The sequence below is a fragment of the Siniperca chuatsi genome, linkage group LG5 (assembly GCF_020085105.1).
Source record: "Siniperca chuatsi isolate FFG_IHB_CAS linkage group LG5, ASM2008510v1, whole genome shotgun sequence".
Taxonomy (NCBI): Eukaryota; Metazoa; Chordata; class Actinopteri; order Centrarchiformes; family Sinipercidae; genus Siniperca; species Siniperca chuatsi.
Genome location: NC_058046.1, coordinates 28881046 through 28895287, shown reverse-complemented (window position 1 = coordinate 28895287; position 14242 = coordinate 28881046).

The following is a 14242-nucleotide window of genomic DNA, read 5'->3' as shown; positions in this document are numbered from 1 at the left end:
CTATAAAAACAGCTATACAAGCTCTAAATAAAACCTGTAGCCTAATAAGTTTGTGAAAGACCACAAGCAGGCTACAGTAAATCTGACTTCCTTTTCTGGCTCAGGCTGATATGGACTAACAATATTAACCGTGACAAGGTTGTGTAGCTGTAAAGTTTTCTTGAATGAGCCAAGAATCACTTGGAAAGGAAAAGAAGAAGAAGAAAAGAAAAGCTTTGACTGATGAAGAAATGGTAGACAAAGTTGCAAATGTTGATTTTAAAAATGATTTATACATGATTCAGATTCTCACACATCATATTTATATTTCATGAATAAATATGAATAACAACAGAGCTGCTGTTGGTGCTGTTATTCCTGTTTCCACAGTATTAATATAATCTACAGTATTACAATCGTGCGATATTATTGATTTTACAGTTATTCTATTCATTTTACATTCCTGTCAGATCAGCCGACCAGTCAGTTAACAGATCCCAGTCGAAGGGGTGTTGTCCTACACCTGTGGTTCCTCACTCCAGCCTCTTGTTGGAACAGGTTTGTGTTTTACTTGTCCACATGTGAATTTGAAATTTAAGTTCCATTGATTTAACACTGTGTGCTCTAAATAATGATGATCTGGGCTTCAAACACCTGTAGTGTCCTATGTATGCAGTAGGCTACTTTGATGAAACTAAACCATGTCTTTAGGCTTTCTACTCAAAGTAAATACACATTTCTCAGTAGGTGCTTGTAATTGCAAATGTAATACTAGTCATTATTTATTCTACTGAGCAGGTCTGTATGCTGTAATTTCCCTGATGCTCACAAAATTATAATTTCTTGTCTGTGTATTGCTATCAGTATCCAGGATTACTAAACCACACCTGTGTGTTTCTGTGTAAATGATGAGGGGATCAATATTGAGAAACTACATTTCCCTCCCAAATATCAACTGATTGAAATAGGAGCACAACAAAGTCTGATAAAAATCACTTTGGGGGGTCGGGGTTGGTATAGTTTTGCGATAGCTCTGCTTTGATCAAATACACAGAAGTATGATGATAAAAAGTGGTTTTGTTTTGGATTAGCTATGCTATTGTTACTGAAATTCAAAGAGTAGAAACCAGCACCTCCTAATCCTGTCCCTGCACTGCTGTTTTTTTGTTCTACCACTCACTTAATTACAGTTAATTACAGTTAATTGCAGTTAATTGGGTTCACCTTGCGTACATCACTCCCTGATTAGATGGCTCAAGTGAAAACCAGCAGGACTCCTGAGTCCTAGGATCTGGGTTGAAACCCACTTCTTTGAAAACTGATGCTGAAAAGTACAATATTATTTACTCCAATATGACTTACAGCATTACAAACACTTGTGCGGTTTTAAAGGTACAGTAAGGTGTGTAGAAGAAATATATGAATTCAAATTTGAAACACATTGTTGAGCAGTATATTGGATATTAAAGTAATATATCAATTCAAATTATGAATAAAGAGGTGTATTATTTATACATGTCATTAGTAAATAATAGGTTGATGAAATTTGGTACACTGTAGAGAGAGCTCTGACTGACACTTTAACACAGCATGAGCTGTTGAGACACGAGTCAAATCTTCTTCAAAGTTGCTGCAACATATTTGAAATACAAAATGCAGAGAAGACATTGTATTCTATGACACTACACAGCTTTCTGAGCCTGTGGTGAACTCCTACAGCAATTATTTTGCAGAGGGCTTCTGAATTATGTGAGAAGAAGCAGTGAAGAGCCTCACAGCTAATGACAAGTTTGACCTTTCGGGCGAGGAAGAGACCGTTCTTCCTGGCAGCATTTATGAAGGAAGGCAGGAGCAGATGGGAACATGCTGGGGGAAAAAAAAAAAAAACAGTCTTTAACTTTAATGATCTACATTAAGATAGAAAGTTGAGGCTATAGCAGTGAGCTTTGTTTTTGGTGCGAAGTTGTTGGGGGGAAAATGGACGTAGCCCTGCACAAGCCATCAAGAAGTAGCATTCGAAATGTGATCATGCATTCACTGGTTAATGGCATTATCCAGTTCACATCATCTAAATAATTTGCATTGTTGTTGTTTTCCCACAGAGATTCATATTTATAAATGTTTGCAGGAGCCATTATGGTTGTTTGCGACGACCACATCAATTGTTTAAGACCATTGCAACACAAAACACGATTCATACCCTAGCTCGTTTGGTGGAAGTTTTTGCAAAACTAATTTAAAGTTCCAGAGATCAATAGCACCAGTGGGGTCATCTTCTGGCTTATAGATTATGAATTTGAAATTGTTCGCCACTCCCATGGAACCCATTGTTGTGCTTCATTGGAATTTGGGAAAGTAATTTCAACACCTAATGCAGCAAAGCTCTAAACCTCTAATAGGTCAAAGCAGCCTCATGTGGACTATAATGTATTTGGCCATATTGTGTTCATGGTCATAGTCTCAGAGGGATGATTTGAAAGAGGGTTTAAAACAAGACGAGCACCAGGCTCTCATCAGGGATCACAGAAACAGACGGTTTCCTTCCTAAATTTTTATTACGTTCAAGAGAATTTCACAGTGTTTGCTCAGACTATTGCGTCAAGAGGCAAATCAGTTGTACAAAGGCTCCTTCACTTTTTTTAACATAACACATTTCTTTGAAAGGTCATGCAAGATGCTTTTGGTTTTTGCAGTGCAAAAAGACTGGAAACATTGTGAAACAGCTAGCCTGGCTCTCCCAACGAAAAGGCAGATAGGTGTGTCAAGGGTGATTTACTTGATTAACAGTCTCTTAATGGGGCTAAAACGTGAATATATGATTCTGCAAAAACAAGCAAGCAACACATGTTGTGCCATGCTTTGAGTATTCAACTGAGGAGTTTGGGGGATTTCATCCTATGGGAAGCACCATAAACTGCATTGTGCCATTAGAACAGTTGAATTTGTGTGCGATTTCTTAGTTTTGTTCCTTGGTTTTGGTTAGAAGTAAGACTAAAACATATCTAACAGAAGTTTTCGGAATTCCTCAATCCAGGATCTAGATTAAATCTGTTTAAAGTCAAATGGCTGTAAAGTACAGAAAGTTTAAAATTCATGAAATTGTGCTACAGATTTAGACTCATACTAAAATTTAAAAAAAAAAAATGTCAAGAGGAGTACAGTAAAATATGATATGGTTTAGACTTCCCACATCTAAAACACTGCAAGCTCTTGTATACCACCCACGAGCATTTCGGGGCTGACACCACACAAGCTACTGTTATCATCCTCAACAGTCTGCTGTGAAACTGAGAAACAGGAAACAAAGTGGAGCTCATCTGTGTCGATAATGATTTTGCCCGATGACCTTGACAAAGTGCAAAAAGCACATTTCCATGTGCAGCGTTGCCCTTGGCTCATTTCAGTCCTCTGTCTTTGGCTCTGCAGCGTTGACCCTTTTAGCTGTGCTCAATTTGTTGGTTACAAGACTATCTCAATGCCAACAAAGAGTGGGTGTTTTCTTTTAAAGTGAGAGATTTTGCATGAAATGCCCCGGCTGTGTTCCTGCCTCGCACTGCCCCACTGGTCTTTACAGATTTCCAGTTTCACCCAGGAGCTACGGGAAATCGACACCGATGTTATGTTTCGGATCACATCAAAAGGAACAAGTTCTCCACATCATAGCCGGTGGGAAACTGCTGGCCTCATCTTGCATATTTTCAGACCTTTTCATTTTATCACCATTTTGCCTGCACTGCCCACTTCATTTTGAATTCTCCAGCACTGCTACACAAGCAGTAAAGCTGACAACATCTGAGCCCCTAACCCTCTGGGGAGAAAATATATTGCAGGTTTTCTCTGTGAGTTGATAGTGTCAAAAATAATTCCTCTTACCTTGTGCCAACTGGGAATTTCCCACCTGTTTTACTAAAATGATTTTTTAGGACTTTTGGGAAGTAACTGTTGGTTATATATACTGCACATGCATTTGTTTTGGGAAGGAAATATGTTACAAATGACCAACTTAGAGCACTAAGATTAGTGGAAATCTACATGATAATGTTTGTTTTGCTCCTATTGCAGTCATGCATACAGTATGAATGTTGATTTCACTATATTGCCCACATAACTGTTATTTGCTGTACAGGCCATGCGTGCAGAGTAAATACTTTACACCAACACGAACGCACCCAAATTGAATACTTTGTGCACAGTTTGGGCATTCAAAACAACCACTATTAAAACCATGTTATTATTCCTGTCCATCAAGTCAGGCAAGTAAGCGTATAAAACCAGTTTTTTCCAATGCTTCAACCCTCTATAATAAGTAAAGCTTCAGGGAACAAGGGTGTGAGTTTTGGTGGATTCGTATTTAGAGCTGAAACATTCAGTCCATGCTTGTTGAACAGGGTTATTTATCTGCACAATGCTGTTTTTGGAAGTTTGTATGTACCACAGCTGAGGCACAATATTATGCCAAATAGCCCATGGAACATAATCCACTGAATCTGGACTTAAGTATAATATATGAACAAAAAGTTTAAAAGTTGCAGTATCACACAGTAACCATTTCATAAATTAAGGATATTTACACAGTTCATCTGGCACCACTTTCATATTTGAAATACTTACAACCTAAAACATGGACATGCAGAAACATAAAATGAACAAAATAAAACAAAATGTAAACAGCATATAAAACAGACAAAGTGTAGAATTAATGTTATTTGGCTGTAAATTGAAAATGTCTTGAATGTTAACTTTTGCTGTACATTACTTTGAAAACAGCACTTAAGTCTTAAATTCTTAAAAGATAAAAACCTCTAAGCTATATTTTTCTATATCATCTCTTAAACCAACATGCTAAATTTCAGAACAGGCTAACCTTCTCTTTTTCAGTCTCGTTTTTGTTAAGTAATCTCCTTCTGTACTAGCCAGATTGATGCATGGTATTAGGAATCATGCACTATTTGAGCTATTCCTGGCCCCACCCTGTTGTATGTTTTGGGGGGAAGCAGCTCGAGGCTAAATCATGGAATTGGTTAAAAAGCAGATATACATTAAACAGGCCATCTGTCCTTTCAGTCTCTTCTGTTTGTAATGCAATTTAACATTAATAAGCATAAAGAACTAAAGTATAGAGAGAGTGAGGTACATCTGCCTCGAGCAATAAACCTGGCAAGTCTGGAAAAAAATTTAATAGATTTTTCTTGCATTTACAAGCTGAGGGGTAGTCATATATCTTAAAATGACAGACGAAAAACTGTCTGTAGTGGCAGACATTACCTGTTTAAATCTCCTCTCCTGGTGTTCCTTGTCAGTCCTCTGTCCGTCACTGTGTGTGTGTGTGTGTGTGTGTGTGTGTTGGCCTGGGCGGGGTTCCCTGGTTTCCCCTCCTGCTGCGCAGATGACCGGAATAGCTACCTGGCTCTACCTCACAACCAGCGCCAGATTGTCTTCGCACTACCGTAAATTCTATAAAAAACTAAATCAGGCTCTTATGAGTACAGTAGACCAAGTCATCCAAGTAGGCCCACAATGAAGTTTGGACACTCGTAGGAAGGTAAGAACTTCTGTAGTTTGTTCTCACTCTCTTGGTGCCTTTAATCAGGTGTCATACTGCATTGCCAACTAGGCATCCGCTAATTTGGTAGTGGACTTGGCAGATGTTCTTGTCATACTGTCATTTGACACACTCGACAGTTTCCATAGCCTCCAGTGCAAACTGGTGAGAGAGCTCTAGCCATTCTCTGAGCTGCATGACACAATGTGGAGGGGTGTTGTCATTGTCGGGTGGCAAACCAGCAACCACTTCAACTGGCTCAGTTACTTCCCTGCCCAAGGAGCATTGTGTTGGGCGTCAGGCCTGTGGAGCTGTGTTTTATTGCACAATAAGCCTTGACTGCATTGTGAAATCATCACATCTGTTGGGATTCACAATGGTTAAAAGGGGGCACCCACTTGTGTAGGTGCGATCAAATAATTAAGGCTATCAGAATTATCAAAGATCATAAATAACTTTAATGAGGTCCTCGGGAGCACCATTCTCCTTAAAGAAGAGAAATTGATTGAGTCTCATAAAATACACTAAACTATCAATTTGGAACTAAACTATAAACAAAATTACTATTGATAGCTAGTAGGTTGAAGGCCTTAGAGTTCAACATAGAAGAGGTTGGCAAATTACTCACTTTTGTGCAACATTAAAGAAGCCAGCATATTTATACACATGCATTTATTTAAAAGATAAACATAGCAAAAACACACAAGACTAACTCTAAATACACTAAACTACAGAACAAAGGGTGTGTTTGTGTGTGTGTGTATGTGTGTGTGTGTGTGTGTGTGTATACAGTATATGGGTGTGCATGAACACACGTGGTCAGAAACAAAGGAACTTGTGAAGCAGGATCTTCACCACACCCAGCGGAGTTACTCTCCACTGGGTGTGGTTGTCTTTGAGGGCCAAACTACAGGTGTATGGGTGTGGTCTGTTTAAGATAATGGTGTCAAGGACAACATAAACTGATGTCAACTTAGCATTGGCTGAGAATTACAGTTACAATAATAACCTCACGTTAACCATGGAGAAGATAACAACAATAAAACTAAATAAAAACTCATCAGTAATGTCACATGCACAAAAGTTAAACAGTCCCTTGCTTATCTATATACACGGTTACTCTATGCTATGCCCAGTTGTTACGTTACCCGTCCATGGGATGTTATAGTTAACAATCTAAAAGGACCCAAAAGCAGGACGCAGGGAGAGAGAACTGGTGGTTAGTTCAGACAGTCTTTATTTGCAAAATGATACAGTGGATCACTTGTATGTGAGAGCTCCAGAGAGGGCAAGGCAGGCACAGGAAGCTGGAGCGGCAGCAGGACTTCCGCTGAGGCTCGTGGCTTACTGGCAGGACTCAAGAGGGTGAGGCAGTGAACAGAGTGTGCTGGAAGTGGTTCAAGTAGCACGGCAGGCAGAGAAGTGAAGACAGCTTGACTGAAGACAAAAGAGGTTCTGGTAGATCACACTGGCTGAGATCACCGGCAGGCAATGGATCTGAGGCAGAGACAGACAAAGTCAAAACGAGCAAACTTGAACACTAGACTGGGTCAGGATTTGGCCGTACTGAAAGCACGGCTGTGGTGCACAGAGACAATCTGGCGATGATTGAAGGGTAGAGCCGGGTAGATATACTGTGAGGCTTGATTGGATGATGAGCATCAGATATGCTGGTGATCAGCAGCAGGAGGGAGACCAGAGTGCAACGCCCAGGCCAGTACATACACACAAGCGCGCAGAGAGACAAACAGGGGACCGACAAGGAACACCGGGAGGGGAGAAACACAACAGCACACAAGGATAGGGGGAGAGATGTGGCTGGACTAGCTGGCAGTTAGTCTGTTGTAGACAAGCCAAGCGGGGAAGAATTGTAGTTCCGCTGTGGAAGCGTCTTTTGCTGTGCGGTGTCCACTTGTAGAGATCGGAGGAAGCCAGTCGCTCTGCTTGTGGTTGTCCTTACAGCGTTAACAGCTCAGTGTTAACTTGCTTTGTGCTTCTTAAAGTTAGCTAGCAGGCTTTGTGCAACAGCTGTTTGCACTAAACTTTGTAGCAGAGAGCTAGCAGGCTCTTGTATCACTGCAGTAAGATCAAAGACTGTTTCTGCTCCGAGCAGATTACACGGCGCAGCCAGGAGGAGAGAGTTCAGGTGGGTGCCTGCTGGTGAGCAGGCCACACTGAGAGGGAGCTGACCACGGCTGTCTGCCGCAGTGAAGGATTCCAGGAGAAAGAGACAGAACAAATGATCGCTGATCTTTTTATTGACCTGGTGACATCCGGGTCACAGGTCAGACTGGCCAATGCTGTGTTCAATGGCACTCAGGATTGTTGGACAAAAGAGTATGCAGTCTCCTAGCAAAAGTACAACCACCCAAATTAATTCATTCATCTGTGGAGTCCCAACACATCCCAGTCGCAGTGGCACCGCTTAGCATTGGTAGTCAAGGTTCTCTGTAGGGTGGCATAAAAGCACGCCACTTGGTCATCAGACTGGGGGTGAAATGGAGTGATCCATGTCTTTTCTTCAATCCCCAACAATTCACACATCCCCTAGAACATGGCTTATTGGAAGTTGGTGCCCTAGTCACTGTGCACGGCCACTATTGCCTGCACGTTGGGAACTTCCACCCACTTGCTGATGTAGTTCTGTACCACTAGTGTGAAGTGGTTGCACCTCTCCAGCTTGTTTAATGGCCCCATCAGGATGACTGCAAACCTTTCCACTGGAGCCACAGACTCGCACTCTGCCCATAGCAACTTGAAGGGTTTTCTTAGGACAAGCTTCTGTGGCACAACTGCGATGCGGCACTACAGGGTGACATCGTCCGTCATGTTATATCAATAGTATCTGGTCTCTGGTCGGCGCACAAGATTCCCCTCCATGCTTGGGTGGGACAGGGCACAATCAAAGTTAGCCCTTGTACAGCTCTCAAACTGGCAAAGAAAGTCTCTCCCTGACCGTGATCCATAAAAATGGCCTGGCTGCAGTGTGGGCATTATCTCTTTCTGTCCGTAAGGTTCATCATCACTACCATGGAGTCATCACCACGCACTGTGTGTGATGAACAGCTACGTGGTGCACACCTGGCCCACCTTAGACTATGCTGGCTGCATTCACACAGTTCAGGTTCCCTACCCCTTGGAAACTGTGCATCAGAGATGGAGATGGAGTTATAAAACCCGGTTTGCAATCCATAACTAACTTTCACAGGCTGGGGCATACACGGTGTGAAAGGTGACACAGTGTGCTGCGGGAATGATGATTGGGCTGGAGCAACTGGGGTGTTTGTTGTACAGTAATTATAGTTCATGGGAGTGAAAGGGTTATCTTGCTGGCCACCGGCAGTGAGAGCAGAAGTTTGAGTCAGAGCTCTACACTAACTTTTTTCCCCAAGGAGTACATGTGCTCCTAAATGAAAAAAAAATATGAGCACACAAAGAAATTTAGGAGCACAGTGAAAAATGTTCAAGTAACACAGAGTTTATATTAGCAAGCATTTATACTGTGTGTATGTGTGTGCGCTCCTTCTCCTTGTGTGCAGTTATGATGTGAAAACCAGTGCAGGACTATGGAAGTGGAAGACCCTATCTAGACACTAGGCATGGGCCTTAAAATAAGCTTTTTAAAACACTGAAACAGATTTTTTTGAAAATGTGAAACATTGAAAACAGCTTTTAAAACATTGACACAGCTTTTTAAAAACACTGAAATGTTGAAACACAGCTTTTTAAATACAATATATACATACACAATATAAATACATGGGGGAAGTTATTGGAATACTAATGCCAATATATTGGTTGAAATAATTATTTGCCATTTTTGCTCAGTTATGTACTGTAGGTTTGCTAGTATTGCTAGTAGTCATGTCTTACCCAAGCTGTTCCCCAATAACCTGGATTAAGTATGTGGAGTGTAGACTGCAGCTACTTTGTAATTGTTGTAGTTTCGACAGCAACATTTGCATATTACAATGTGGTAATGTGTTTAAAGTTATAAAATCAATTATCAGTCAAATACTAAACATGAAATACTAAACTCAAAATGTTAGAATTTATATCTGTCTTCAATCAGTAAACAATTTATAAGTAGATCAAATAGTGTTTAGTTAGATAATACTTGACTCATAGCAAGAAAGGTGCGTGTCTGTTCACATAAAATAAAATAGGCTAATTGTTCCTCATACACTGCTGAGGCCTGGTCTAATGTCTGACCATAGCCTCATCAAACACACACACACACACACACACAGAGCGATTAACTGATGATAGAACCAGCAAACAATAGAAAGGAAGGAGAGATCCAATCAAATAATCAGGGAGAGGAGGGAAAAGGAGGGTGTGTGAGGAAGATGCACTGTGTTGATTCAAATCCTTATCTTTTTTGCTCAAAAGTAAAATTAATGGGCTTCATTTTTAGTGATGTCTGCACGTGTTAGCCTTTCCTGCTCAGACTGTAGTTGGGAAGCACAGGGGAGATGTTTGTTTTCCTCCTAGACCGAAGTTGATTCTTACTTCACTTTTCCAGCAGTTGGGGAAACGACAGACGAGACTTTTCTTGGTCTTGAGTTGCAGCATTTATTAACTGACACAGTTTAACCTACACTGTAAATTTACTGCCAGATTGGCAACTTACTGCTAACCTTTTCCTCTGCTCCGCCCGCATTCACAATCACTTTTCTGCTGCTCAGTCTCTCACACGCTATGCGCACACATGATGCATTGCCCTGTTCCTTAAAGGAGCTACGCTACTCTTATAACAAATGTTAACTTATAGCCTATATTGTTCTGATACGTTTTTTCAGTGTTGTTCACCTTTCTCTCATTTGACACTGGCTGCATCATCACAGAAAACTGTACGGTGATTGGTGCATTGCGGAACAAGGGACTATCTTTATCGCACAATGTGCTCATAAATTATTTTTCCGGTTTGCACATATCTAATTTTACGGGCAACTATGAGTAAAATACGCGCACAGTAGAGCCCTGTGAGTTAGGTTGTTTTCCATCCCATGAGGTGAAGCTGCAACTGGGGTGGATTTCTGGAGCAGTCGTAGTTTGGTTGATGCTTTTTGTTGTTTTGCGAGTGTTGCGAAGGGGTTGGCAGGTGCTGAGGGCAGTGGGGTGAGGGCCATGCTACGTCCAGTATCAGTGTCAGTGTGTGGGCTGCTGGTTCACAAGCGGCTTATGTTAGCGCCATGCTAGCCAGGAAGGGGTTGATTGACTGAGTCCATATTAGCTCGAACAGTCTTTCTCACATCTGACAGAGGGGGTTGGTGCTAACATTTGGGTTTAATACGTTGATATGCCTCTCAGTTCCAGCGCTCTCCCCTAACACTGCCATTTTCTCCCTCTGTCCGCTGCAAAAAAAATTTTTCCCCTCGTTGATAAACAGTGTAACTTCTGTGTCGCTTGCAGATGTGATCCCAGACCAGCCCCCAGTGTTACCTTTCCAGATCTGCGGCTCCGAACCGTAGTTGGGAGGTTTTAGGCTAATTAATTTACTTTAGCCTGGCTGGTGACTAGCTTTAACAGTCCGGGCCAACTGTACTGTGATGAATGGTAGGAAGGGACTTTATTTCCCCTTTCTGTGGCATCAAACACAATGCACTGCCTTTCAATTGCTATTATACTTCAGTCTGAGTTTATCTAGACACGTTATGGCTGACTACAGTAACTTGATCACCCCTAACAACATGCTCTTTACTGTGGCTGTGGCTACCTACCTACTCACACACAGGGAGAGACTCACTTCCCCCAACAAACCTGCTAGACAACGTCACATACACAGGCCCACAAGGCCACCTTAAGGGGGAGGCTTGGCCTGTAACAATAGGAAGAAGCATGAAGAGAAGAAGAAGCACAAGAAGAATGACATGAAAGACATGAAACAGGAGCAGAAAAATGAGAGAAATGTAGACCTGATGTCAAGGGATCACCAAAGTCAGCAGGAATACCCACAAGGCCACCTTAAGGGGGAGGCTTGGCCAGTAACAATAGGAAGAAGCATGAAGAGAAGAAGAAGCACAACAAGAATGACATGAAACAGGAGCAGAAAAATGAGAGGCTGGAGGAGGAGAAGGCAAAGAAGTCAAAAAAGCAAGATTAGATTAGATTAGGCATGATGACAAGGAGCACAAGAACAATAACTTTAAAGAATGCGCAGTAGGGTAAGAGATCAGTTTCTCTCCGTATATTTACTCCCTCCAGGGTCAGCCAATTAAGTAAGGCCTAAACTAGTCAGGAAACAGCATTCTTATATTTCACAAAATACTAGTGTACCTTTTCACCAGTATCTGGTCACGGTGGATCCAAATACATACATAATACAAAGTTAGCAAACCAACAAAATAAACTAATATTTTGAAAGCCTGGAAACAGAAATATGTAATTGTTTAAATTACTGTGTATTAGCTCATGGAGGTGCACAAATCTATGTAATCAGTCAAACAATAATTCACTCAGGCCTTCATGCATTCACTTCACACAAATATCTCAGTTGAGCATTATATTTTTAATCATACATCATCCCCTATTCACATTGATCAATTGATTCCACAGTTGACACTACAAAGTGATTGCATGCAATCAAACTGCAAACATTGGCTGTAAACACAGTTATTTTAAATTTTCTACACATTCATTGAGCAGACAGGTTTTTAAAAATGTTGTTAAATGATCTCCATGGATCCACAAAGAAGCAGAAACATGAACGGAAAATATTTAATTAAAAGTTGCCATAGAAACAAAAAACAGAGCACTTGTCCTAAACTAATTTAGACTAATTAGATGTCTTAAAGGGTGCACGGTGGCAGAGCGGCTAAAGCTCCTGCCTCCCAATAAGGAGATCGTGGGTTCGTGGGATCGATTCCCGGACCAGACCAACATCATACAATCTCTCTGGGTGGAGTCTGCATGTCCTCCCCGTGTTACCGTGGGTTCTCTCCGGGTTCTCCGGCTTCCTCCCACCGTCCAAAGACATGCATGTGTAGGTTAATTGATAACTCTAAATTGCCCGTATTGAATGAATGTGAGAGTGAATGGTTGTCTGTCCTTGTCTGTATCTGTGTTAGCCCTGCGACGAGTTGGCCACTGTCCAGGGTGTACCCTGCCTAAGGCCCAAAGTCACTGGGATAGGCTCCAGTCACCCGCGACCCCTAACGGGACCAAGCGGTAGTGGATGGATGGATAGATGTCTTAAAGATGTCTTAAAAATGTTGGAAAAGGGTAAGATGGGAAAGCACTGTAGGGGCAAGACAAGACAGACCTATATAGCATGCCATGATGTGCATGCATCTGCAAAATTGAGTCATCATAGTACACATTCACTATACATTCACAGATATACCTGCACTCCTGCTGTGATAATGCTAGTAATTTCTCTAAATGTGCGGTAAATACAGTCAAATCCTCGGCTCTAGGGATGAATGCACCACTGTATAATTTTCTAAATCGAGTAAAGGACTGGCTATTGGTTCAACAGGCTTATAGAATAAGGGACATGGAAAAGACTGAATTGAAATCTAAGAGATTTGAATTACGGTCGTTCTGGATTACATGTGTTGAGGAAATCATTGGCACACGGATTCATGCAGGCATGAAAATATAGTCACACAAACAAAATGTGTCCTATAGTTACACACACACACACACACACACACACGTGTGCATACAATACAACTCTGTTTCTTTCCTTCAATGTAAGATGTATGGAAGAGGGGAAGATGTTTAAAAAGAAACCGATGTAATTTTAACCAGGGAGTCTTAACTCTGGGCAATGTGTGATGTAACTGGGCTAAGCAGGGGCTTTGCACAGTGATCCACATGTTGTGTGGCTTTATGAGGGGGCAGATGGTACCACTCAAGCAGGAAGTGATTGACATAATGACATGGCCGACCGTGGAATGCGGGTGTATGTGTGTACTGAATGAATATAAGCGTGTCTGTGTGTCTAAAGATACATCCTTAAAGTGGATTCAAAGAAATCTCTCTTTTTTTTCATTAAACCCTGTTAGTCTTGTGTGTGTGTGTGTGTGTGTGTGTGTGTGTGTGTGTGTGTATGTGATGTCCAGGAATTGCACTCTGCCTTGCATCAGCTATCACTTGATGAGTCGACATGCAGACAAAACAAAGGCCAGTCTCATCTCACTGATCATGCATGAATAACCACACACACTTTGAACTCTACCAGGTTATATCTCACAGTACACCGTAAATAATATGAGCACTTCAGTTCAGTTGTGCGAGCGGGCTCCATATCTAACTACCTAAATGTCTGTGTGTCATCTGCAAGATAACAGAAAAAAACACATGGAGGAGGACTCCACTTTCAGCCCGTTATGATAAATGGAGGTAATTATTTTCTTCTATTCTGGGGAGAACCTTAAAAACTGCTGGGGGGAAAAAAGCGATCATATGCAGAGAAGCGGGGCTGTAATGTCTCGAGTGACATCATTTGTTATCACTTGGGTACCAAAGTGGGGGTGGACACAGCAATGGTGAGTTGAGGCGAATTTTCTCACTTGGTGATTATGTCAAGAGAGAGGCTGGGTGACCGACAGGGGTTACACAAGGTGTTCTGCAACCAAGTTTGTCCATCAGCAGCCACACGTGTCCTGTCTAAGTGCCCTTGAGCCTGGCACACAATCCCCCCACTGCCTTGGTATGTGCATTTCCATACACCTGTTTTTATTTCATTTTTAATTTTCGCGTTAAAACACAGTG